Genomic DNA, 26598 nt, shown 5'->3' with positions numbered 1-26598 from the left:
ATACCAGCCAATGTAGTTGCTCACTTTATGCGCAGCAGAGCGACCGAAGCACAAACGTGCATTCATTTTCACAGCTGACAGAATCGGTCTCCCTCTCGTACATCACACACGGAAACACACAACCCCATCCCGTCACACTGTAACACACACACACACACACACACACACACACACACACACACATGTTCAGCACAGATCTGCTTTTGGCAGCTATTGTTAGCTCTGTCCTCGTGGATTAACATGTTATTAGCGTTAGCCTTGGTGTAGCGTCGAGTCGTGCATCACAAGGGGAGACACGTGTGTCTTTGTGTTGCTCTCACATGTCTTGTGTGTTCACATAATGGCATTAAATAACCTAATCCACTCACTGTACGTACAGACTACATGTGCATCACAGAGACTACCAGAAAATACATTCACTGGTGTGAATCAGTTAAAACTCGTTCTGCTTCTTATAAACTAACCAGAAATAGAACCGCCTCATTACCGGCCACCGGATTGTCGCCCTCAGGTAACTTTATTCTGAAAAGCTCCTGGCTTCACAGTCCGTCAGAGTAGAGTTAACTGATTTTAGCCGGAGGCTCCGCTCTGAATTAGTTTCCACTTTGCAGGGTTAATGTTACAGCTAACTGATCCACTGTGGACATGACTGAGATAACAACGTTCAAGCCAAACAGGTGAGGAAGACGGGAGGAACAAAAAGGCAGAAGCATTCATTTCAGCTTGATCTAGAAAGTTCGTTCCCAAAAAAAACCAACACTGCACCTTTAATGATGTTTAAAGGGCAACGTATTTTGTGGTGTATTACATTTTATTTCCAAGTTTTAAAAAAAAGTTATTTTGTTGTCTAAACAAAGTATTTTTGGTTTACTTTTGTTTTGTTTCAAATTCATAATGAATTTAGGTCAAATTATATTTTTTTTTACTGAACCTAACCAAGTAGTTTTGTAAGGCTTCACACATTCTTGATGATCCACACGTTTTTTTTGTTTTTTTTTGCAGCAACTGGCTCACACAAAGCATTAATATACACTTAAAAAAATATCCATTATGGTTGGCTTCAAAGGACACAGCTTGTGTTTATCGCTTATCGACTTTCTGTTTTCACAGACGGGTTGAGGCGACGAGGAGGATTGAAGAAGGATGAGGTGAAATTAGAGTGTTCAGTTAAATCTGCGTATCACATCTTTGACATGTTCAACCAAACATCTGACCATCATTTCACCTCTCACTGGGCCACTGCAACGTGATAAAGAAGAGAAACGATTACCCTAATACTCCTAATTAATAAGGCTGCTGATGATACAAATGTAATTAAAGTTTTTACCATTTAGTGACACAGATTTAGTGCTACATTCACAAATTTTTTTACCACTTGAGAACCGATAAATAATGACAACTTTGCTGTGATTTAATTGCAATAAACGGATGAAAAGGATGCAGCAATAACAACACAATGATGCTGTATTGTTAAAAGTCTGAATTGTTGTTTAAAAATGCTTGTTTTCTGATTGGATTAGACCCATGCGGTCTTTATAAGCTTCCTGGCTGCAGCGTTTCATATGATGGACAGTCATGAGAACGGTTCCCATCTCATCAAACCTTCGGCAATACGGCAACAACTGTATGCGAATCTCCCCAAATCAGCTTTTCCTTTTTAAAATGTTCTCAAAGTTTGAGTTTTCGTTCATCTGAAATCTCGTCATTCTTTTGTTTTTCTTCCATAAATTGACTTTACGTTCAGAACTAACCCGCCGCTGTTAAAGTAAAGCAGTTCTCACCGTCTCTGTCATTAAAGGCCCACCGTGGAGCTGAGCCGCTGATGGAAGTGGATTTCCTGCTTTTGGTGAAGGTGACTAAAAGGGCTGATTACTTGTGTTGCTGTGTGGGAGGTGATGTGGTGGTGCAATATTTCAGCAGCGAGACACTGCTGACCTCCCCGGAGCACAAAGCCTCTGCTTCTGAATTAGTCAGATTTTTATTGTCCGGGGTCAGTCTTGTGTAGTCTGAGGATTCTTCGTCTGTGAACTTTGCTCCTCCAAATATTTGTTTCTTTTATGAGACTCCTCCTGAGGACGGGTTTCATTTACTGGCAGCCATCTTCAGCGGTTTGAAAGAAGTGTTTGCAGCGAAGTTATTCTCCTCAACAAACACTTGATTAAAGCTGAATAGCCTTTAGATATTCCTACATTTTCATTTTGTGTCCCCCCCCCCCCCAACACAAAACTGTATCCATTAATTCATTCATTACGTAAGTCAGTACGTGCAAAACGGTCGAAGCAGCTGTCGTAATCTGTCAAATATACCGTATACATACAGTTTATATATGCATATTTGTATTGGACATTATTTTTATCTATATGTACTCAATTGATGAATTGCACTCAGGTGAATCTTGATGTGTGGAGGGTTCAGATCAACCAAACATTAAGCAGCTCTCTATAAAATATCTCCAATCTTTACATTTCAAACAGTTCCTTTGTGCTTCGTTCTTCTGTCTTTTTTTCTTTTCTGTATCTCAATGACAACGTCTGTCGACAGATTACAGTACAAACAAGTCAAAATGTGAATTCATTCCAAGCAGCAACCTCTGGTGTCAAAATCTGCAGTTCATCAAATCTCCACCTGAGGCTGTCTCAGCAGGAGAGTCACTGCAGACCTGCATGGTAACTTCACAGCAGAGTCATTCTGTTTTCCCAAATAAAACTTAAACACAACTCGAGAGCAAACAAAGCTTTCCTTTTCACCTCTGACATCAGAGAAATTGCCTGTAGTTCGAGTACTGACCTCCCTTGACTTTTCATAAAAGTTAAACTAATCTGCTGAAATGAACGGAGGATCTTCTAGATGGATTGATGGAGATGGATGATCTCAGTCCAGCCGCGCTGCTGGGCCTAAACACAGCCTCACTAGACTCTCAGGCGTGTCGACTAGCTGTACTCGCTGGTTCACTCTAAAGACTACAAGCTTCAGCTGCAGTAACACTGAAGATGACCAAGCCAACCACACAGAACTCACCTTTTTTTTTGACAAATTAGCTGTTGAATGATCCAAAGTGAAATAGCATTCATGAAGCATTTTGTCCCGTTGGTGACGTCTCCACCGCGGCCAACATGAATCAAGCGGCGCTGCCTTTAGTGAATTATGACGTCTTCTTACTCACAACATGCTGTGAGAAAAAACACGCTGCTGCAGCAAAACCTCTGGAGCATCGACACGTCACAATACGGCCTCCGCACGCAAATATGTGCGTGACGGCGTTATATTATGTTCATGTATGAATGATGACGGCTGAGGTTTTACATGTGGGAGGATAAAAACATGTTCGTCACAGTGTGTGTGTGTGTGTGTGTGTGTGTGTGTGTGTGTGTGAGTGTGAGTGTGTGGCTGTCCAATTTAACCTCATCATCATCATTGTCTCTTGTCAGCTAGGGTGGTTCACCACCCACACACACACACACACCCACACACCTACACACACACACACACACCGGCTACAGAATGCATGACATTGGTGGTAACATGGTGTCAAACTGTGTGTGTGTGTGTGTGTGTGTGTGTGTGTGCGTGTAGTCAAAATGATGTTGGTGATGTGTATTTTCTATTGATAGTACACAGAATCTGATACGTGCTGTCAGCATAGACGCACGCGCACACACACACACACACGCACACACACACACACATGCCCCTACTCCAACACTGCGGCTGAAGATTAGTCAATATGGGCTGTGGCCTTGGGCTGACATGCTGTGTGTGTGTGTGTGTGTGTGTGTGTGTGTGTGTGTGTGTGTGTGTCATGCGGTGACTCAGGGAATCAGTGTGTGATTTCCCACGGTAAATCCTCCGTCTCGTCCGTCCGACACACACAGATTTGAATCTCCTCGTCCCCGTTTCTCTTTCATCACAGTTTGGTTTTCAGCTCTTGAAATACGCGTTCTCTGGTTTTCCAGGAAACAGAAACACGAGAGCGCTTCAGCAATGAAAGTCATGGACGGCGATAAGTGGCAACAAACAACCACAAGCTCTGGAGGATATTAAAACTCATCAGGCTCAGGTGTAGCGATAAGGGCGGACGTCAAAGACAAGACGGTAGAGACCACAAACACCGAAAACTGTTGCTGTGAGAGATGTGACTGAAGACAACAGTGAAGCAGCCTACAGGAGAATATTTATAATGCGTGTGATTGCCGCTGTCTTCTGTTGCGCTCCAAAGTGACATATTTTGCATTCCCGGTGTATTTGCAATCAGCCCACGATGAAGCGGTTCATCAGGATGAGTGACGGCAGCTGAACAGAAGAGAAACTCAAATGTCACTCACGGTGTTTGACTGAGAGAGAGAGAGAGAGCCAGAGCATCAAATCAATGAAATCAACATCTGAAAAGCAAATTTATTATCCTGTAAAAACAAAATGATAACGAATACAATATGAGAAAATGACTTACAAATGTGTCCCGTAGATCTCTCTTCATCTATGTACCGTAGTGAGCGAGCTGTACCCAGCATGCAGTTCTGCGGTGCAACAGTTTGTAGGTGCAGCAATAAATACCTTTTAGTAGTAACAAAGTAATATAACATGTAGGATTTCAGTAGTATTATTACATTTACTATGTCTCAGTAGTAGTTCAGCAGTTCATTTTCTTGTAACAGTTATATTTAATCAGCACAAAACAAACACACCAAATATGGAAATATGCAGTTGCAGAAGAACGGGATAATAAATGAGAGATAATACCGGAGATGATCGTTTGGCTGAGAATGTAATTTTAAAGACTTTACAACTTCTTCTTTTTTTTGTTTACATACAAGAATAATAAAGAAATGTGGATTCTTTTCTTAGTTAATTGTCTTTTTTTTCACACAATGTAATCAAAAAGAACCCGATAAGCAGTATGGATAAGAGTACTAGTGTGGATAAAATCCTAGCGATACCGACCCCGCTCATCATCCAGACCCTCCCTGTAGCTGGCTGACTGCTCCGACATGCTTCTTGGTCTGGTTCTGTCAAGTTGACGGGTTGTTTTCCCGGCAAAACCTGACGTAGTCTGACTTAGCGAAGCGACTCGCTCGTACTGAAGATGAAGTTTCCTTTCACACTGACTTTTTACTTTAAGGAATGAAATGTCACCTCCAAACCGTCGACTTCTCAGGAAAGCTCTCAAACCCGTCTGTTCTGGTCCAGGTAGCGAGAAGCCTCTCCCAGAGTCGAGGACGCAACGAGACAACGATGACGAGCTGTTTGATTACGTCTCATTATTCTGCTGGGTGACTGGAAGCGCAAACAGATGGCTTTTATGAGGCTGCTTATTTCCCAGAGGTCTTGGTCATATTGACTGGAGCGGGATATGACATTCCTTTTATCACACTTTTAACAGTGTACATTTGAGTGCGACGTCTCCAGTGAAGAATAACTCTAATATTTCTGGCTCCCGCCTAACAGCGCTCGGGCGTTACCGGATGCAACAGGCGTGAAGGTTCTTCTACAGTACCGTGGACGTTTTCTAACTTTTCTTGCTGACTAATCTCATGAATCACACGTTATTGCTGGTCCAACGGCTTGTTTATGGGGAAAACGGTTCCCATCCAGGAGTGCATGGCAGTTAGTTTTAATATCAAACTATAAAGCAAAGAATCTCTGTACGTTTGTGTGTGTGTGTGTGTGTGTGTGTGTGTGTGTGTGTGTGTGTGTGTGTGTGTCCTTCTCATATCTCCAGAGACGTTCATCAGAACCACTTCACACTCGGTGGGTGTATTGCTGGTGACCCAAAGAGGTGCAGTGTCGAAGCTGGTGCAACGTTGGACACCTGGCACGTTCCAAATGAATAAACAAGCGATGATGCTTTGGGTAGCGGTGGGGGGCGGGGCTTCAGTTCTCGTCACAACCGAACTCTTCTTCGCTTCCACGGAGTCGACACTTCTGGAGGCCAAGCGATCAGCCCGCTCCGAACAGGCGTGCCCCAAATGTGCACTGCACTGGTAAGAGGTCGTTCATCACTGTGACCAAAGATGGAGCTGACGCTGATGGAGCAGGTGTGAGCTGCAGGCGAGCATCACCAGCTGCACTGAGAGCACCTTCAAGCATCTGTAGCCCTTGAAGTTTCACCAACTGTGGATTCAACTAAAAGGCTTTCTGTCAATCAAAAGCATGAGGACTCGTCCCCGACTTCCTTCATCTTGTCCTGCAGGAGCAACCATTACAGCACAGCTGTGTGCTGTAAGGATGGATCATATATTTTGACCATTCAGATGCAAAACCGCCGGATTAATTAGGGCCTCCAGCCTCCTACCAGGACTCCTACTGCACACTGGGATGTTGTGTCATTGCTCTGCTGCGTCTGTCGCGTCGACAGCTCTCCGGCGGCTCCGAGATCAGCCTCGTCTCTTTGGTTTTCCTGCTGCACGCCAGCTCTGATGTCGCTCCAGTGGAGGATCTTCCAGAGAGGCCAGATTGTCCCAGAGGCTGCCCCAGGCGCAGGCACAACCGGGCAACTCAAACAGCCAACGAGCCCCCCTCCTGGGGACCAAGATGCACACACACACACACACACACACTCTGGGAGAGAGAAAAATGACACTGCTGGCTCGATAATATGCAGCTCACACAAGCGGCTGACGACAGTGTGACATGTGGACGTGTCTCTCTGTGTTCAGTACAAGCCGTGGAGCACAGCGAGATAATTGAATCCCACTCGTTTAGAGTGGAGTCATTCATTTGGCCCCCTGAAGGAGGGTCAGTGAGCCCAAATAGGTACACATGTCTCCTGATGTATAAGTTGACAATTACACATTGTCTTCATTATCAATTTTGTAAATTTCCGTTTTGATCTCCGTTCTAATTCAGTTTTGTTTTAAGTACAGTACATATGTTTGGTTATGTAGCTAGTGGTTCATAGCAAATCATATTATAGATTATATTATATTCTGCACATTAGTGATCTGCTTACATTCAATTTTATTATGAAAGTGTAGAGCACAATATGACAGTGATAGTGTATTGCATCACATTTAATGTTGTCCTCCATCATCATTGTATCTGAGCTCAGTTAACGCTGTTTTCTACGCACACATAATGGGGTTTTACAAGTATTTATTTTGTAAGAAATGATTTTCAGGAATTAAAAAAAGACAAAAAAAAGCATGTAAAATATCCTAACCTCATAACCGTGGGCACGGTGGCCGTTTCTGCTTGACTTTTTTGAAGAGATGAGGGTTTTGTTAAACCTGTTCACGTCACACACATCCAGGATTCCTGTGTGGTGTGACGGAGGATAGAGGTAAAAGCCCTGAAAACCGGATTGTGTGGACTTTCAAGTGTTCAACACTGAACTCTGTGAAGGTTAACGGACCGATGTCACTATCCTCAGCATGTGTGATGTTTCACACCCTTTGTATGTGTGTGTGTGTGTGTGTGTGTGTGTGTGTTAGGTCTTTGTGTGTGTGTCAGGTCTCTGTGTGAACTGTCAACACTTGGAGATTAGATTTGATTTACTAGGGCTGTGTTTCACTGATAAGGATTCATTTTTAAACCAGATTAAATCCTGGTTTAACTTTAAATAAAAACAAGCTTTTAACCTCTCTTTAAAGATCAGTTTAGTTTTTACTTTAATCCGAGATTACATTTAATTCTACTGCACCAAACTTTAAAACTAGTAAAATGAAGAAAGATTAAATGTAAACCTCTCTTTCAGAGGGAGGTTTCACTTTTTTAGATGGATTCAGCAAAAAAGTGAAGTTGCTCAAAAACAAAGTTAAGGGACGAACTCAACAGTTGAGTTTTAAAAGCTGCTGCTGAATTTCTCTCAAGATACCACTTTCAAAAAGCACAGTTGTTTTATCGTCTGTCACTTGAAAATTTTACTCCACCAATTGGACCAACAGGATCTTCTCAAAGGACGAGACACTAGAGCTTCTCTGCCGAGTCATCTTGAGTAACATTAGGCCGGGTTGTTGTCTAAACTGAACTATGGTTTTAGCGTAACAAAGTCGTTCCCAGCAACATAAAAAAAATTAAAAAAATTGTCAACGGTCGTCTCTGTTCATTATTTCACGACTTACCATGAGACTGTGTAAACTTAACAGAGATTAGTTTTAACTTGAACTAATTTTAAATCTGGATTTACTCATTTCAAACCTAGTTTTGTTAAACTCATCAGCACTAATCCTAAATGAATCCAATCCTTAAGCCTCTGGAGGCATCTTAGTGATCTATAAATAACCTTCTACAATTATTTCAGCAGCAACATGAGAAAGGTGAAAAAGGTCAGAGATCATATTATTTATTTTTGTATGTCTGTTTGTGTTTCCTGTCTGTGCACTAGAGAAGAAAGATGTCTCCTCCCTATATACACCTTTATGATTTTGAGTCTCACCTCCAGAGTAACTGCTGGCTTCATTATCAACACTTCTGAGATATGAGAACATTGAAACAGAAACTTCATATTACAGACGGGGTGGCTGATCTCGCTGTGGGATCCAGCCTTTTTATCTGGCAAAACATCTTGGCATACACAGTGATTAATTACTTTGTCTTTAACACACACACACACACACACACACACACACACACACACACACGCACACACACACACACACACACTCCCTTGACAAAACGCTTTCATGATTCCGTTAAAAGCTGCAGGTGCAGATCTTGATTGCATATTATCCAAGTTCAGCCAAAAACATCAAATCTGTAACTTTGAACTTTTACTTTTATTTCGTCATCGTCTGACTCTGTCATGTTGGAAACGTTTCGCCGTCCTGAGGCGGCAGCGATGACACCGACGTGGCACTAAAAATGTCACAGCATCTTATATCAGCTGGGTGTAATTTGCTGTAATAAAATAGTCTTTTCCACCTCAACCTCGGCTCTTATATCTTATCTTTTCTCTGCACTTTTCTTGCCCGTGATCTTTGGAGGGTCACAAAAATATATCGCGAGGGTCGCCGTGGCTCTGAAACCTTCACCTCGTATACTTCTGATGTCTTGTAACGTCAGTGAGAGGAACCGCAGGTTTGCTCTCCTTTTCAAACATTTCATAAATGTTCGAGTATTCGTCACAGATACGCGCACATATGTACTGTCATGGTGAGCAACATGACATTTAGTAGCCGGAGATACAAACCACAAGAGAGTTCGAGGGACGTTTTTCTCAGAATCCCGAGTGTTGTTACTTCTGCCTGGTCGGCCAGAGTCAGACGGACAGATAGACAGAAATACAGAAAGATAATGTTGGAAGCAATCGAGAGAGAGAGAGGGAATAAAAAAGACTACAAAATAAAGCCATAAATGAGCAATTTAAGTGAAATAATCAGCAATAAAGGGGGCTATAATTGACAAGAAATCTCTCATTGTTCTAATTTAATCCTCTACATCTTGAAACCAGTCAAGCATGTGAGGAATCTTTCTGGTTGTTAAAAATGCAGATTTTTTTTAACCAGCAGCTCAAACGACGACTCTGCAATTCTGGTTTTGAAGGAAGAAAAAAAAGCAAGCGGGACGGAAAGAAGAGCAGCAATAAGGGGTGTGTGTCTGATGCTGACTCATCAAGTAGATACAGGGATGTAGATCGGGACACCGCTGAAGAATGGAAACATATACTAAACACACACACACACACACACACACACACAGACACACACACACACACACACACACACACACACACACACACACACACACACACACACACATACACACACACACACACACACACACACACATAACCTGTCGAATTACATTTGCCAAGGACATGAACTGACTGACCCGGCTGTAATTATGAGCTATTTCTGTAGCTGTGTTTGAGTTGGTTCTATACCATAGAACTCATATTTCTATAAATGTATGGGTTTAAACCATAGAGGTTCAGTGGTATAAACAATAACGTTGCTGCCGTATTTTTCCCGACATGACGTTATTGTGACTGTTGATGGAGCGGCTACATTGTTAGCATAGCCTAGCACGGATCCAAACTCCATTCAGAAAACAAGTATTTTAAAAGTTGTTTGCTTGCCGTCTTGCAGACAGACCTGACAATTCAGACTTTTTACAAAACTCCATTATAATGTTGTTGTTTCAGCATAATTTGTTTTACATAAGCTGTCAAATGTATTGTGGATTTGGGGACATCTCACATTAGTTCAGCTGTTAGAGCCACTGGACAGTTGTGATCTACACACACCCTCACAGTAACAGCCACCATCAGCTTATCATTAAGAGATGCAGACACAGTTTGGGTTAATTTTAGGTATTTTGGTACTTTTATGACATTTAATACTTGCAGACATTCAGCCATTACTGCAGCTTCTCTAATGCTTCTGAGGTTTATGTCTCCCTTCATTTCATTCTTTTCTACTTCTTCTCCTCGTTAATGGCTCATGAATACATTTAGTTTGTTCCTTAGGGTGGTTTGAAACTAAAAGTCAGCTGTGTGAATACACAAGATATATTTTAAACCCTATAAATTTATATGAAAATAATCATTAGGGAGTAAAGCAGTTTGATTGTGTTCTTTGTTAGATATTATATCCCAGTCAGGTAGTAAATTGCTCCACAAATAAACAACCTCAATCTTTCCATTCTTAAATATAACTTTACCATGAGACAAGATTTATTTAGCTGTATTGATTACTGTTATGCATTAAGTGGAAGATGGATACAACTTTACTTCACTTAAGAAATCAATTCAATATCATTTATCGCATGCTCTTACAAATTCAAGTGTCTGAACTTCCATAAAGTAAGTAAGCGATACGTCGTAAGAGTTTTCCTGTTTAACGTCCTGCTGCTGTGTATCGTCCACACCATCATGGTAACTGAACTGGGACTGGTTCGAAACCAAGGACCAGCTCAGAACAGTACATGGAGACAGTCAACACACGAGGGGTTTCCTACCTCAGCTTTTGTCCTTGAGCAAGGCAGTCAAGAAGTTACTCCGGTAAAGTTCACTGTAAAAAAAAACAACGTAAAAAAAAAGGTCAAATGACTGGCAGCAATGGCTGCCAAACAAAAACCATAAAATTAAAGGTAAAATATCTTAATTCAAATAAAAGGCGAAAACCATAAATTTACGGAAATTTTCATTAAAGGTTTTGCCGTGAAACACTGTTATTTTACATATTTTTTCTGAATTTTTACGATCAAACACTTTCAATAAAGTGATATCCCTAAACGTTCTGCAGTGAAACACTGTAATTTTACAGAGTTTTGTATATAATTTTAAAAAACTGTGTTATTTTCCGTAAAATTAGGATTTTTTTCTTTTTTACAGTGTTTGTTATGAGACTGGGCAGCTTCCAATGTGAGAAGTTGTGTGTATTTTCATTGACAGGAGAATAATGCTCACTCTGATCTGCCCGGATACAAATTCAAAAAGGTTAAAGAGTGAAATTCGTAAAGTTAAGTGAAAGGACAGAAGTTCACCTTCCTGTAGAAGCTGCTGCATAAACGTTAAAATCGATAAATCTTCTCCTAGAGGCGCTGTGCAACTGGAAACTAGATTCTGGTTCTTCATTGATGAAAATAATATATAAACATTATGTTAACGTCACACACAGATATATATATATATATACACACAAATGAACCTGCATTCAGGCTTCAGACCGTCTCTCTATCAAGTAGCTTTCTCCACTTTGTTCCCCACAAAACACTGACACACATCTCTCATCATGTGACCCGGTTCAGCTGCAGTGCTCGTCTGCACTCCCGTACTCTTCACGCTGTAGTGGCAGCCATAAAAATAAAAAACCTCCTCCGATCCTGTACATCTTTCCTAAACTCTTCCCCCAATCCTGCAGCAGCCTCTGCAGCCTTTTCTCAGCTGAGAAGCTGAAACGTGCAGAAACATTTCAGCTCGCTCTGCATCCTTCCTGCTACTATTCTCCTACTTTTATCTACATTTATATCTAACTATAGCATAGCTTGTATGTGTGAGGGGATCATTTGGCTCTGTCTGTTGTAGTTGTTGAATCTTGTCAGAACTCTGTTATTTCAGCGCTGCAGCTCCAGTTTATTATGTCAATACAATGTAGAGGTTCACGCCTGGGAACAGTTAAGTTTAGACAACAAAAATATCAGAATATCAAAAACGCAGTGTGTTTTTCTACTATTTTCTTTTTACAAACGTGTTTTCGGCAGAAGCACACACACACACACACACACACACACACACACACACACACACACACTACAGTACTGTACTGTGGGTGCACTGGAGAGCTAAGCTGAGCAGATCAATAGCCCTCTGTGCTGTACAGCTCTCTGTTTTAATCTATTACTGACTGACTTCAAACACTTGAAACCAACGACTATTGATGACGCTGAGAAGCAGAGAGAGAGAGATCCAGGAACAGAAGAGGGAGGAGGAAGACACTCAACATAAATACTGAGAGAGAGAGAGAGAGAGAGAGAGAGAGAGTCAGCTGGAGGACCTCAAGGTGTAGCGGAGGACATAAAAGCAGGAGTTGTATGGAAATAGAGAACAAAGGAAGTAAGACAATATGTGTGAGATGAAAAAACTGAAGAATTTCAGCTTCTAATAGAAATGAAGCTGAACAGACATCAACAGAATAACAAAGAAACGGAGCAACATTGTATTTATCTGAGCACAAGACGCACAAGGTTCTCCTCCAGCGTTAGATTTCTTGATTGTGTCTTTTCAAAATAAACCTCCATCTTCACAGGAAGACTTCTCACGTCACCGCTGAGTGTCACATGAGTCGCTCGTCACGTGACTCGTTTGTCAAAGTGTCAACAATAATTTGTAGTTTGGCCCGGGGACGCAAACACAGACCCTCAGGAACTTCAGGCTGGTCTTATCCAGGTAAAAACAGGCTCAGGGCGGGGGGAGAGGTGGATGTTTCAGCCAGCAAACTGAAGCTGAGTTCATTCTTGTATAAGAAGGGAAAACGTGACGCAATCACAGCCGGCACAATTATTTTATATATTTTACAATGACGGCCAATTAGTTCTTAGATTCTAAGACAGGAGGTCGTAAAAATCTTCCTGTGAGTAAATATGTTGCAGCCAAATCAAATAGTTTACAAGAAATGTAACTTTGTTTCTTTATAATACATTTAATACTTCTTTCTTCACAGGGCTTGTATAAAGGAAAGTCATTTATGAATATGAGATTTGAGTCTACAGATATTTAAAATCCCTCCTGGTTGGTTTATGGCGTTTTGCTGGTCACACCTGGTCTATCGGTTACACTCACGTGTTTCGTAGAATAATGTAACGAACAGCTCAGAGAGCATAAACGCCTTCATTCACGTCAGTATAAACTAAGCTCAAGTAGTGTTGTTGTCTCAACCTAACTGAGTTAGTTTATTTTGAAAAAACTGTATTCATGTACCGAACTGGAGTGGAAGCAAAGGAGTGAAAGAAATAATATGACGAGAGGAATGAAAGCAAAAAGAGAAACTTTCATTAATGAGAAATGACCAGGAGGAGCCATGAAAACCTGAGTTTAATTCCAACCTTTGAGATTTACTTTTGTGTCAGCAGCCGTCTGCCCGTCAGCGGCGCCCGATCGGATCATTACAGCCTCGCGTCCTGAGCGTCTCTGGCTGTCCACGCTTGGCCTGAAAACGTCATTTACTCTCCCAGAACTGGATCCGTCTAAATCTGCGTCTCTTATTACTTTTCCTCCCACTCCTTCCCCTTTGTCTCGTTTGCATCGCTAATGTTCACTGTGACATTAAGAGCTTCAGTCCAACGTGTTGTATAATCGGAACTGTCTGTAAAAGATGCTCATTTGAGACAATCGTACAAGTTTAATTAATGCAGTGAGCAACAAGATAAAATAGCCTTTTAGAAAAATTGCTTGTTTGTGGGAGAACACTTCTAGAAATCCCCCAGATTTGCTGTTGCAATGCAAAAACATAGCAGAAAAAACACTGCTCCTTTTAAAAACATTTTCAATTTCCACACAGCCTGCACTCAGAGTGTGGTAAGAGGTCTCTGCGCCGGTGTGAATTAAGATGCTATCTGAAGAAGGGCCGTCTGATACACCGACGCATATATACGACCACAGGCGGTAACGGGGAGCCGCTGAGATGCTGATCGCTTTGCAGCCGCATCAGGTGGCGCTGAATGTACCGGCACAGTTCGGACTTTCCCTCATGAAATGCACTGGTGAGGTGAATCCAGGTGGAAACCTAGTTTACAACCTTCCTGATTTCTCCAGCTCAAAATAAAAATGGAGACGAGGCTGCGAGGACGAGCTGTGTGGACAGCGGAGTTGTGGGTTTTGCACAAATGAACCGTAGACAGTCCAGTCTGCTGTCGGTCCAACATTAGAGGACGAAGGATTAGTGCTGACCGGCGGGTTTGTTATTAATCACATTGAAGGTTTTGGCAGCAACTCCAGGAGACGGACCTTCAGGTAGCGGGTTAGCTGGAGTAACCAGCATTCAGCCAAGCTCAAACCCCAGCGCCGACAGTCTCAGCGGGCTGGTGGAGGGCTAGGTCTAACCCGTGAGGGGAGTCGGACCTCCGGCGCTGAGGTTAGCACATGGTTGACCTAAACTTTAGGCGGACGCCCCCACAGGTGAATATTATTAGACAGCGTTCTATTTTGAGCTGCTTTAGGAGTTTCAGCAGTTTGGTTGAATTTGTTTGTGAGAAAAAAGTTATTTCTTCAATTCTTCACAGCTGGAAGATTAATTTGCTTGATACCGCATGTGTTCCTTTGGAGGGTGATGGAAGTTCTTAGCGGCCCGTACGGGTCGTCACACTTTCTCCAGTCATGCTCACGTTGCTTCGGCTGCACATTTGATGTCCTGTACTTGCAGTAGCTTGCATACGTGAAGTCGGCTGCCGTTATGGTTTCCTGGCCACTCGTCTCCGGGACAACAATTCACTGGTCTGAGAGCAGAGCGGTTGGGTTCGAGGAACTACTGAACTCTGATTCAGACTTTAAAAAAACCAAACCTTGTGTGAGAGGGCAAGGGGAGGAAAAGTTTTTTTTTTTCTTCTGTAATTGTACTGATGACATTTCTGTACTGTCTGAACTATAAAGTGGCTGATAAAGATAAAGATAAAGAATAGCTGCTAAAATGAGGCGACCTTATGTGACAGCGCCTTCGGAAACCGTCCCATCTGAGAGGAAAGATGCAAGACATGGACTCCTCTTCTTCCCAATTATTGCAAGGTCCTTTGAGTTGTCCGCTGTCCCCTTTAAACACACACACACACACACACACACACACACACACACACACACACAAAGAAACACACACACACACACACACACACACACACACGACCTTTTCCTGAACACGTCCTAAACACTCTAATTGGTCCTGAGTCTCAGTGAGAAGGAGCGCTGACATGACACTTTGGCTAATGATATAATCTGTCCTGTTGAGTTGGGATGGGCACACACACGCACACACACACACACACACACACACACACACACACACACACACACACACACACACACACACACACACACTAATGAGGAACATGGGTCCTGTCTAAACTCAGACGCCAAAAGAAGCAGTAAAGTTTCACTGAAATGGGAATTTGTTTTATTCACACCAGTGAAGTTCCATGTGCGAACACACACACACACACACACACACACACACACACACACACACACACACACACACACACAGCACTGCACAAGACTTCCTTGTTCATTTCAAAGAGACCTCTGTGCTGTGTTGGAGCAGCGTGGGACCCAGAGATGCAGCTATAAGAAGGTGATTCTGGCTCAGCTTTTGCAGCGTCATCTGGTAACACACTGGGTTTCCATCAAAAGCTGAAATCTTGTTTTAAATGAACAGCTTCCAGTCGGTGCCGTAGACTGTATATAAGAGGACGTAGTCACCGTGACGTCACCCATTGGTTTGTCGACTGCTGTTTTGAAAGCCTTGAGTTTGGCATTCTGGCCGTCGTCGTCTTGGTTTTTGTCATCTCGTTTTTTTGCAACCAGATGTGACATGAGAGGGTGGAGCTAAGTACAACCAAAAGTCGAATATATATATATTTTCAGGTGAAATGCAAAATGTTCTTTCATGAAGTGAAAAGACACAGTGAAAGGGTTAAAGTTTGTAAGAGGGAAACACAGACAACTCTCAGACCGGACGACACCATGGTAGAAACATGCCAATCACTGTGTAGCCCCGCCCCTAAATCATTCCCTTCTTTATGGTCTGTTTGAGTCTAAATGGACCATAATGTACTAAATGAACATCATGCTGTGTTGAAGAAGACTTGAAACTAGAGATTGAGACCATAAACTCATGTTTACAATGTTTACTGAGGGAATAAATCAAGAGAGAAGTAGAGTCATTTTAGACTAGACTTCTATACAACCAGAGGAGTCGCCCCCTGATGGACACTAGAGAGAATGCAGGTTTTAGTCCAGCTTGTGGTCCTTTCCTGCATGTCCTCCCCTCTCTCTCTAATCTGGCCCAAAAATGTATTATTATAAAAAAAGAAAGAATGCAAGCTTGAGGCACTTCCACATCGTCTTCACTTTTCAATCCCCACATTTCCGCCTGGTCGGTTGGGGGGGGGGGGGGCATGTTTTACTAAATGTATCTGTGCAGGCTTGACTATCAAACCTGGCAACCACATTGTGAAAACAAGACTCCAGGAAGTCACTGCACCTGAATATTGTTTGCCAAAGAAATGCAATAACAAGTTCTGTGCGTGTTGGAATTGAACCGATCAGATACATGTCAACAGATAAGTCAGGCTTTTGTTTACAGGCAACAAACAATACAAACCTACCTCTGAGCTACAGCTGTCTCTGTGAAACTAAGAGTCATGCAGCCTGCAATGCAAATCACGTTCAATCATTACCATATTTCTCATTCACTTCCATCTTCTCTGGTTCTTGCCCTTATCAGTCCTGAGGGGTTTCTGCCCCGTTGGAGGCCCGGTGAGCGGCTGATGAACGGACGCACCGCACCGCCTCTCTTCCAGTCCGTTCAGCACCACCGACACTGAGACGACCGCAATCAATCATCTGATATTACTCTGTTTTCGTGTGCATACAGTCATTCATTTCCTTTTCCTCCATTGACTCTCTGCGGCTTCACTGCTTTCTGAACAGCTCATTCCGTCTCTCTAGAATATCGTCCCTTCTCTTCTTTCTCTCTCTCTCTCTCTCTCCTCCCTTTTGTCTGAATTCATTCACTGTTCTTTTATGACTCACACTCTGCAAAGTGTGTGTGTGTGTGTGTGTGTGTGTGTGCTCTGAATACTCCTGTCACTGTTGTGTGTACAACCAAGTGCAACACTATGAATGCCCTCTGGGAGACATTGTCTGTAAATGTGCACCATTATCTCCGTATTTTAACGATTATGGCATGTCGCCGCTCTTTATGACGGCTTTTTCTTTTAGCATAACTCTGACCTGAGGCGCTTGGAGTTTGATTTCTCACAGTAAGCCAGCGCTATATTTGAACATATGTAATGTTTAGCACATATTCATGAAATCAGTACATCAGAACTGGTGTTATTAGAATGCAAGATGAGTGATTTAACATATAACCTGTTTGATTCAATAACTTGGAAAGTCTTAAAGGTTTTTAAAATGTAATGGTGTCAGCAAAACTACCCGAAACCTGGAGAGCTGAAGAGTTTAATGACATCATGAAACCCACCCAGTGAAACTTGGGGATCTGCCCGGACACCTGGCTGAGTGAAAACTCTGGGGAATGTTACGTGACACCATTTAGAAAATGAAACCCGGGTGCGAGCGTTACATATTACATCATTATATCCGGGGGAACGGATGAGGAGTTTAAAAATAAAGTTGGAGCTTCGGCCCTCAGATGGAGGAGCTCTACGAGACGGTGTTCAGAGCAGAATATTGAGTTGGTGTCCGGGGTCTGCTCGGGTTTTATTCCTTATGCTCAAAGAATAAACTCTATCGAACTCTGACCGCGTCCAGGGAATCCTTTCAACAAAAACAGATTAGACTAAGTGTTGGAGAAGTATAGTTTAGACTTCATCGACCGGTCCGGCCTGAGCTCCTGTTTACCGACACACGCTTTGTTCAGGTTCAGGAAAAATCAAGGTCGTTATTGAATATTAAATAAGTGACCTGTCTACTTTAGCTGGAACTCAAGCATGGACCCAGATCTGAGATTTCACTTTTTGTTTTACTGTCCGATCTAAAACATAAGGGATGCTCTCCAGATGATTTCTTTTGGCTGGATGTCTATGGAAAAACTTCAGGAGAGGAATCTTTTTTTTGTGGCAGAATTTATTTCCCAGGCCTGGGAGAGAAGGCAGGATATTGTGTTTAAGATCGAGCGGTGAAATAACACGTAATTTAGTAATTAAACGAAATGTTTGACCTCTTGCTATCACACTTTTCAGGTAAGGTGAATTGTGTCCATCAGTGTGCGCTTGTGTTTAATGGAATATTAAAATTCATCGCAGAGGCTCCAGTTGAAAATGTCTCAACTTCAGCAATAATATAAATCTCTTTCCCAAAGCGGCAAGACTCCACTTCAGGAGTGTGCGGAGACAAAAGGAGAATCACGGAAAACAGTTCCTGAGAGGATTTAAAAGCTGTCACACAGTCGGTACAAAACCACTCCAGCGCTCTTATTTCTCTTATTCAACTCCTCCGCTTCCTTCCAAACAATAGGTGTGTGTGTGTGTGTGTGTGTGTGTGTGTGTGTGTGTGTGTGTTCGTGTGTCGCACGGTGGTGAAGGCTCCACCAGTTCCTCGTCCTGACACGTGGGTTTATTCTTGGATATTGTGCTGCTGGAAGGTACAAGAACCTGCAGGGAAGGTGAACACACACACACACACACACACACACACACACACACACACACACACACACACACACACACAAACACAAGTACATAAATACTGACCAAAAGACGTGCTGCCTCTGACTCTCACACACACAGACATCAGCAGACATCAGCTTTAATAATCATGTATACAAAATCACTTTGTTTTATCTTCTTTATATCATCAGGCTGATCTCATCCAGCATTTGAGGCTAAAAACCCACAGAAAATAATTTGTCCTTATGTAACACCGTCTTTCAGCAGCGGTCAGCTGTTCATTCCTCGTGTGAAATCAAGAAGTCACTGTTGAGTTATTTGTCACGTAATTTGCGTGATGTGGCTACGGCACTTAATTAATCCCATCTCCTAAACTTAACTAAGTAGTTTTGTTGTCTAAACCGAACTGAGTTGTTTTCTGTGAAGGTGGAAGTTTATTTTGAAATGTATTAATGTAACGAGAAACTGAGGCATGTTGTTGGACTTTCGTAGGAAAACTTAAGGGAGTAACTTTTTGTTGTACGATGATGCGTTGATATTGATATTGTCCACCATGCGGTGTGAGTGGAGGAAGCATTAACAACCTGTCTTCCTCTTTATCTTAAATTTATTTTATCATTAAACTCAAGCCTAATTTCTCAACGTAGAAACTTCATTCAAACATTAAAGGGTTCAGCTCAATGAAGACATTTAAACCTTTCATATCTTTACAAATATTTCAAGCTTCCAGAAGAATTTTGAAAAAGCATGCAAATGAATGGACAGAATGTTCACAATTGACATTTTTTTTCTTCTTTTATCTACTTATTCATAATTTCAGCTAGAAACTCCATTCTGACTTTAAAATGTTCCACATTTTTAATACATTCTGGGCATTATTTCAAGCTTGGTAAAAATGGCCTAAGATTTTTACATTAGTGTGTATTGGACCGAATGTTCAGAGCCAGAGTGGTTAACATCACAGCGAGAGAAGAGAGCTTTATCTTATAACAAAAAGTCTCTCATTCCAACAATTTTCACGTTTAATGAATCATTTTTGCATCAACGTGTAGGGAAGTGTGAACTCTTTCATACAACGTATCCTTTGAAGCTAAGACACTCACACATTTATCACTGTGAGCCTGAAAGAGACAGGAGTGCAGAGGAGCCGTCGCATTGACAAAAGAAATGCTGGATGTTTGTTATTTAACCTTCTTTCATGCTCAAATTGGAGAAACCAGAAGAAAAAAAAATGACATCAACACTTTCTGGTCTTTTCTCTCTCAAGAGGAGAATGTGTTGGAGATTGGACTTGGATTGGTTTTGTAAGCGAAAAGAGGCAGAGGTTAGAGAGGTGTGCCTAATATCTTATATATCTTACTGTATGCTTAATATCTATAAAATGAACTGTTAACTGTATATAGGAAGGCATAGTGACATCACCCATTGGTTTGTGGACTGACGTTGAGGAGGAGTGACGTAGAGACGCCGTATACGTCTCTGGTAGAGACCTGTCAATCACTGTGTAGCCCCGCCCCTAAAGCATCCCCTGCTTTATGGTCTGTTTGACTCTAAATGGAGCATAATGTACTAAATGAACATCATGCTGTATTGAAGAAGACTTGAAACTAGAGATTGAGACCATAAACTCATGTTTACAATGTTTACTGAGGGAATAAATCAAGAGAGAAGTAGAGTCATTTTAGACTAGACTTCTACACAACCAGAGGAGTCGCCCCCTGGTGGACACTAGAGAGAATGACATTTTATTAAACTTACGCATTGGCTTCACTCGGCAGTGCTTCTCACCTTGCACACATTATTGGTCTTATTTAACTTTTAAAGCCGCCAATTCAGTTCAGCGTCAGCTTTTAAACATCCAGCATTTACTTCTCTACTTCCTTCATATTATTTCTTTCCTTCTCTTTACATTTTATACTCTTCTGTGTTCTCTGGCAAGCATCTGCACGTCCTGTGGCCAAGACAGTCCGGTATTTGGCACACTTGGATTTAAAAACTAGGACACACAAGAGGAACCCATTTTAATTTGGCAAGTACAACACAACTTAATTCCATTTCTACTGTACAGAAACTGAATCATTGTTGACAATAATTATCCTGGAACCAAAGTGACAGCAGCGTCATGGGGGGGAGGAGGCTAGCGACATACTTTCCAGGAAGTTGCTGCACAAACACTACGTGGACACCCCAACACTACACACATCTTAAATCAACAGGCATTAATCCGTTGCTATAACGACCTCCATCGTTCCTCCAGAGTTGTGAACGAGGCTGCAGGAGAATCAGGTGAGTGAGGTCGCCCACTGATGGGACGGTGAGGGTTGGTTTGCAGCTGAGGTTCATCCCAAAATGTGTGTGACGCGCTGGAGGTCACAACTCATGTGCTTTGATACAGACCACAGACCTTGATGCCTTTTTCATTAAGCAATAATCACAATCCTCCCCGTATATGCTTCAAGTTTTTTTTTTAGTTGCCGAACCCCGACCGTACCTTTTTTTATTTGCCATAAAAACAATATTTCTCTAACCATAACCATACCTTATCTTCCATACACAGGCAGACGTCTACATGCTATTTAAACATAATGGGATTTTGCATTGAATTGTCTGTATCTGTGGTTTTGGCTGACGATAACGATCTTCATGGACTTTGTGCATGTGGCCATGTTGAAACAGGAAAAGCACTTCCACAAATTGCCAAAGCATTTGGAGCACAGCATTGTCTTAAATGTCATGGTGCTGTGGCATGAACGTTTCCCTCCTTTCCTTCTCATTTGAATCCACGCGTCTCCCTCCCTCTGTCTACTTATTTCCTCTCCTCGTGCTCCGGTGCGATCGGTCATGAGCAGGCTGATTAAGAAGAACGAGGAGTGGGAGAGTGGGAGTGAATGTGACAGAAAGATGGAGAAGGACAGGCCGATAGAGACGGAGGGAGGAATGAGTGAAACCCCATTACAGTGGGTCTCAGCAGAGATTTATGACGGCCAGAACTTATTACAGACAAACAGCAGATGAACAAAGCGCTGCTGAGAGAGAGCTGGAAGAAAACCATACATTATTCATTGGGTTCCTCGCAGCTTTCACACTCCCCTCCTCTCCAATTTTTCCATAATTTGTCCCTCAGTTCCTCCTCTTTCCTAGGCCGTTTTTTTTATTTATATTTCTTTTACATTTCCTGCCCTTTGTTTATTTTCCATTTCTATGTTTTGGAGACACTTTCCAAATCTCTACAACGTTGTTTGGACAGAAAAAAACCACACAAATCTACGGCTGACAATCTTTTGACCGTCGTGTTACTGAGCTCGCTCAGATAGGAAATGAATAATTAACTGGAAGTAGCCATCTGTCCCACATTACACTATTATTGACACTGTTCTAACATCCCTCCATTGACTTCCTGTAAACTACAAGCTCTTAGTGAAACCCTCTGGAGTCCTCTTCCTAATCTTTGGACCAATAGGAGACATTACAGGTGAAAGGTGTAAAATATTATTATTCTCCAGTTGATTACTGACATTAAGACAATAACTTTTTGTGTTAAAGTTTCCTGAAATTATATTTTTCAAGATGCAAATGAGGAGTTATCGTATTAAATATCTGCACATTTTCATACATTTGTTAAAGCCAGGTTTGTTGACATATTAGAGTCAAATGTTTCTGTCAACAAACATGAAAAAATCTATCTTAGACATATTTTGGTGCTAAAATGTTGATGTTAAAATATGCAAATTAAGCATATTTGTAACTTTTGGTGAATTTAGGAGATAATTCGAGAGACGCAAAGTAAAAATAAATGCCTAAATATGTATTTGGGATGATTTCTTTGCACTAGTCTGAAAGACGACAACAAAATAGAAATCTGAAAACTGACCGGTGTATGAAAAACAATATTGTTGTCTGTAGTGTGCACTTTGTTTTTAAAAGGTGCTCTATAAATACAGCTTACATATGTCTGTGTCAGGATACTGAGTGTGCATCCATGACACAGATGTCCCACAGCCACAGCAAATATCCGAGAGCAGACACACACACACACACACACACACACACACACACTACATCCTGGTCATGTGAGGACATTCCATTAACTCAATCATGTATCTGCTCCTCAGAAACATCACCCTCATATCCTGAAGAAAACCTTGTTTAAACTATTTCCGACTCATTTTGTTCAGAAGATGTCTCAGGAACCGTGTTCTAATGTCACTTCTTCTCCAGGCTTTCTGTCTCTGTGAGGACATCGGATCAGTAGAAAATGATTAAAATCATGCATCACACACACACACACACACACACACACACACAACCTACGTCGAGGCCGACCTGAGGCTCCGTCTGTCCCGCCACAGTGATAGGTTTTGTTTCATGGCTGCCGACAGCGAGAGCGTCACGGGGTGGATGACATCATCGCCCTGTCATCAGGGTGAGACGGGGCTGCGAGCCCTTTGGGGGTCGGCATTGCATAAGACGATTTTCACGAAAGCAAGCACACTTTTGGTTGTGCTCTCAGTTTGATCAATAAACACAATCATCTCACACACACACACACACACACACACACACACACACACACACACACACACACGTTCATTCATCTGAAGTTGTGTCTTTGGTGACCTCACAGATGTGGTTTGAAGCTCTTTTTAGGTCGTCACCAACTCCTGAAAAACACAAAGACACCTGGGTCTTTGGAAGCTACATGCTATGCTGTGTTCATCAGCTAGTCTCTGACTTCATCAATATGTCGTTACGCTAATTAGCCTGCTGTTTATGGGCGGAAAAAAATATTGAAATTGTTCTACAGGACAGGGACCATTATAAGTCAGGCAGAAAAGGAGATAGTACTTCAAAATTATATTGAATATATATATACTTATATAGTATAAACAGATTTCTGGGAAATTACAAAAATACTGAAATCTTATTTCGTCTTTAATGCAGAGCTAAGATTGCCCCCCCCCCCCCCCCCCCCTTAAATAGTTCTATGTTGTTTAAGAGAGACAGAATCCAATAATATGATTTTTTTGTTTGGTGAGCAGCTGAATTAACAAATAATCTCTGAAGGAAAGAAGGAAAAGAAAGCAGAACAATGACGTGTTTTACTCTTTATTGACTCTCCTGACAATAACAAAAACTATGTGATTCTAAGACACAACAAACATTATTACCAGATGATTTCATATATTTATACTTGGAGATGGAGGGAAAAAAAGACAGCAGGGGGTTTGTGCGTAGAAAATCGGTTTGGGTGGCATGTTTTAGTTTGGTTTGCCAGCATAAAGATGGCTGTGACAGATTAATAAAAACGATTACGATGACGGAAACACGCAGGTTTTGTGTTGACTATGGGGCAGGTGAGCTGGATCAGCGTTAGACGCCGGGGAAATTCGTGACATTGGGGATTTTTCTGTTCCAAAGTCAAGCTTACAAGGTGAAACCTGCCTGGTTTTATGAAGAATTGTATGAAAGTCCGCTTGGTTCAGTGGTTATCTAACAGTCGGACGATCGCCTCACTATATCTCCTGGATAAAAGTTCTATTCGTACTTTAATTCCTCGTGATCCTCGTCGACCTGCCCCCCCCCCCCCCCCCCCCCCCCCCCCCCCAACCTCTTTACAATAATAGATGGTAAAGAAGATGCTGTTGTGCAGATGAAAGCCTTCCTGTCCTCTCAGTTGCTCTGCTGTTGATCCGTCTTGTCGTTTCCCTGCAGGCGTTCATGAGGCCAGCTGTCGCTGACAAACCGGGGCCCTTCAGCCATATATCCAGAGGAGACAAGGTTGTTTCCATCTTCTCTTTCCCTCAGCGCGTTCAGACGACCTTCCTGCATGTGGTTCCCTAAGTGTTCACAGTCAGAACACCTTGTACTTATTATTGCTGTTGTATACAGTGCTATTAGGAGTCCGTGAAAAGAGACGGATTCACAAAAATGCTTTTTCTTCTGTTCTCCGTCTGAGCGAGCCTCGGCAACAAATCGATCGTGCTTTTATTCTGACGGCCATGAATCGCTCTCTGTGTTTGTGAAGTTAATTGTTTTCTTTCTTACGAAGATATTGAATTCCATCGGACGTTCAAACTACTTCTCGTTCAGTCCTTTATATCTTTCTTCCTTGAGAATTCAGTTTTTTGTTTTTTTTAGGTGACTGTAGTCATACTGTGACTGTAGTATACCTTCATCAATAGTGTCACTGGATCAGCGTCTGGGGCGGACTGATCTGTGGTGACTCAACAAAGCTGATCAGCTCACTCCCAAAGTGCAAATCCAGCTCCTTCTGTCCCCCCAAGCAGAGTGTTCCAGTGATGAAAATCTTGCTTTAAAGACGCAAGTCTGACCGCTGCACTTATTCTACCATGAGTGCAGAGAGAATTCATACGGCGGTGTGTTGATCCTCTCTTTAAGAGCTGGGCTACATTACAGCGCCGCCCGGTGTCACGGCCGTTTGTGAAAGACTCACAAAATGAAATCTATTGGTTTTTGTGTTTTTGTGTGTGTGTGTGTGTGTAGCTCAGCACAGAAGTACTGCCAATGGAAAGTCAGCGAGGAGCCACTCAAATGAAATGCATCCACGTTACTAAGCAACAGTCGGAGTAAGTGACGTACTTTATAATATCTACAAAGACGACTGTTGGTGGACGTGAGGGGAGGAGGACGGGTCCAACGGACCGGTGTTTGACGCCACGCTGTGGTTTTTCCATGTCTAAACTGAAATGTTGTTTATCACAAAGTGTGTTGTACAGTGAATAAGACGCAGCGACATTGTACAAAAGTAATCACCTGAAGGAAAAGATTCATGTTTTTTGTATTATACTGTAATATGACAAACTCTTGAAATACTCAAACGTACCTATGAATACGAATAAATCAATCTCTTTATGGACAAACTCCAGACAGCATTAACGACCTTGTGACACTAAAACGCTCCGCTGGAACGGAAGATGTTGATAATGATAATAAAATGCGTATATACATTAATCATTTCCATCTTCCTGATGACGACCACGTTTGTATTGATTCATATGATTTTAAATACATCCACAAGCTGCTCTTTCCAAATGCTTCACTAAAATATCAAACTGATCTTTATGATATAACAGACAGTAAAACTGCACTAACCCAAAATAATGAATATCATGTTTGCTGCTTATCCGCTAAATGTAAAGAGGATTAACTTCACAAGTCTTCCTCAGGATTGGGAGCGCTTCATTTACGTCATCAGGTTGGCCGTCTGCCCGTGCCGCTCTGGTAGAAACTGTGTGAGCTCGTCCAACTTGAACACAATAAGACTGTCGTAGGTGGCATTTCATTAAAAAACGAGTTAATAGTGCAGACCGCACACACTGCAACATAACTTTACATGTACACACACACACACACACACACATGCATGCATTCACACTCAGATATATGCCAACACACACACACACACACACACACACACACACTAACCACTATCTGTGCAAGTACAGAGGCTCTAGTCCCGCTAATTTATTCATCACGTTCACACTTCCAGGGGGGGGGGGGGGGGGGGGGGGGTACTGACACAGATTTGGAAACAAGAAACAAAACAAGTCTCCAGCAATGCTAGCAGCTGTACTAAATCACATAGTGCTTTGAGCTGAATGCTAATGTCAGCATGACCAAAATTACATGGTTTTGTTGCTTAAAGCTAACGTTAAAAATAAACAACAATTTGTGTCCCTGTATACAAACCCATAGGTTGCATTTCGTGACCGTTTCACAAACTGCCATGAGACTGTGGTGAATGTGTACCATGTTCCGCCATGTTAGCATGCTAACATAGCAACGCTATTTGTTGATGTTATT

Source organism: Cebidichthys violaceus, unplaced genomic scaffold, assembly GCF_023349555.1.
Source record: "Cebidichthys violaceus isolate CVI_PGR_0920_01 unplaced genomic scaffold, fCebVio1.0.p SCAF_54, whole genome shotgun sequence".
NCBI classification, from domain to species: Eukaryota; Metazoa; Chordata; class Actinopteri; order Perciformes; family Stichaeidae; genus Cebidichthys; species Cebidichthys violaceus.
This window is presented reverse-complemented; position numbering follows the sequence as displayed.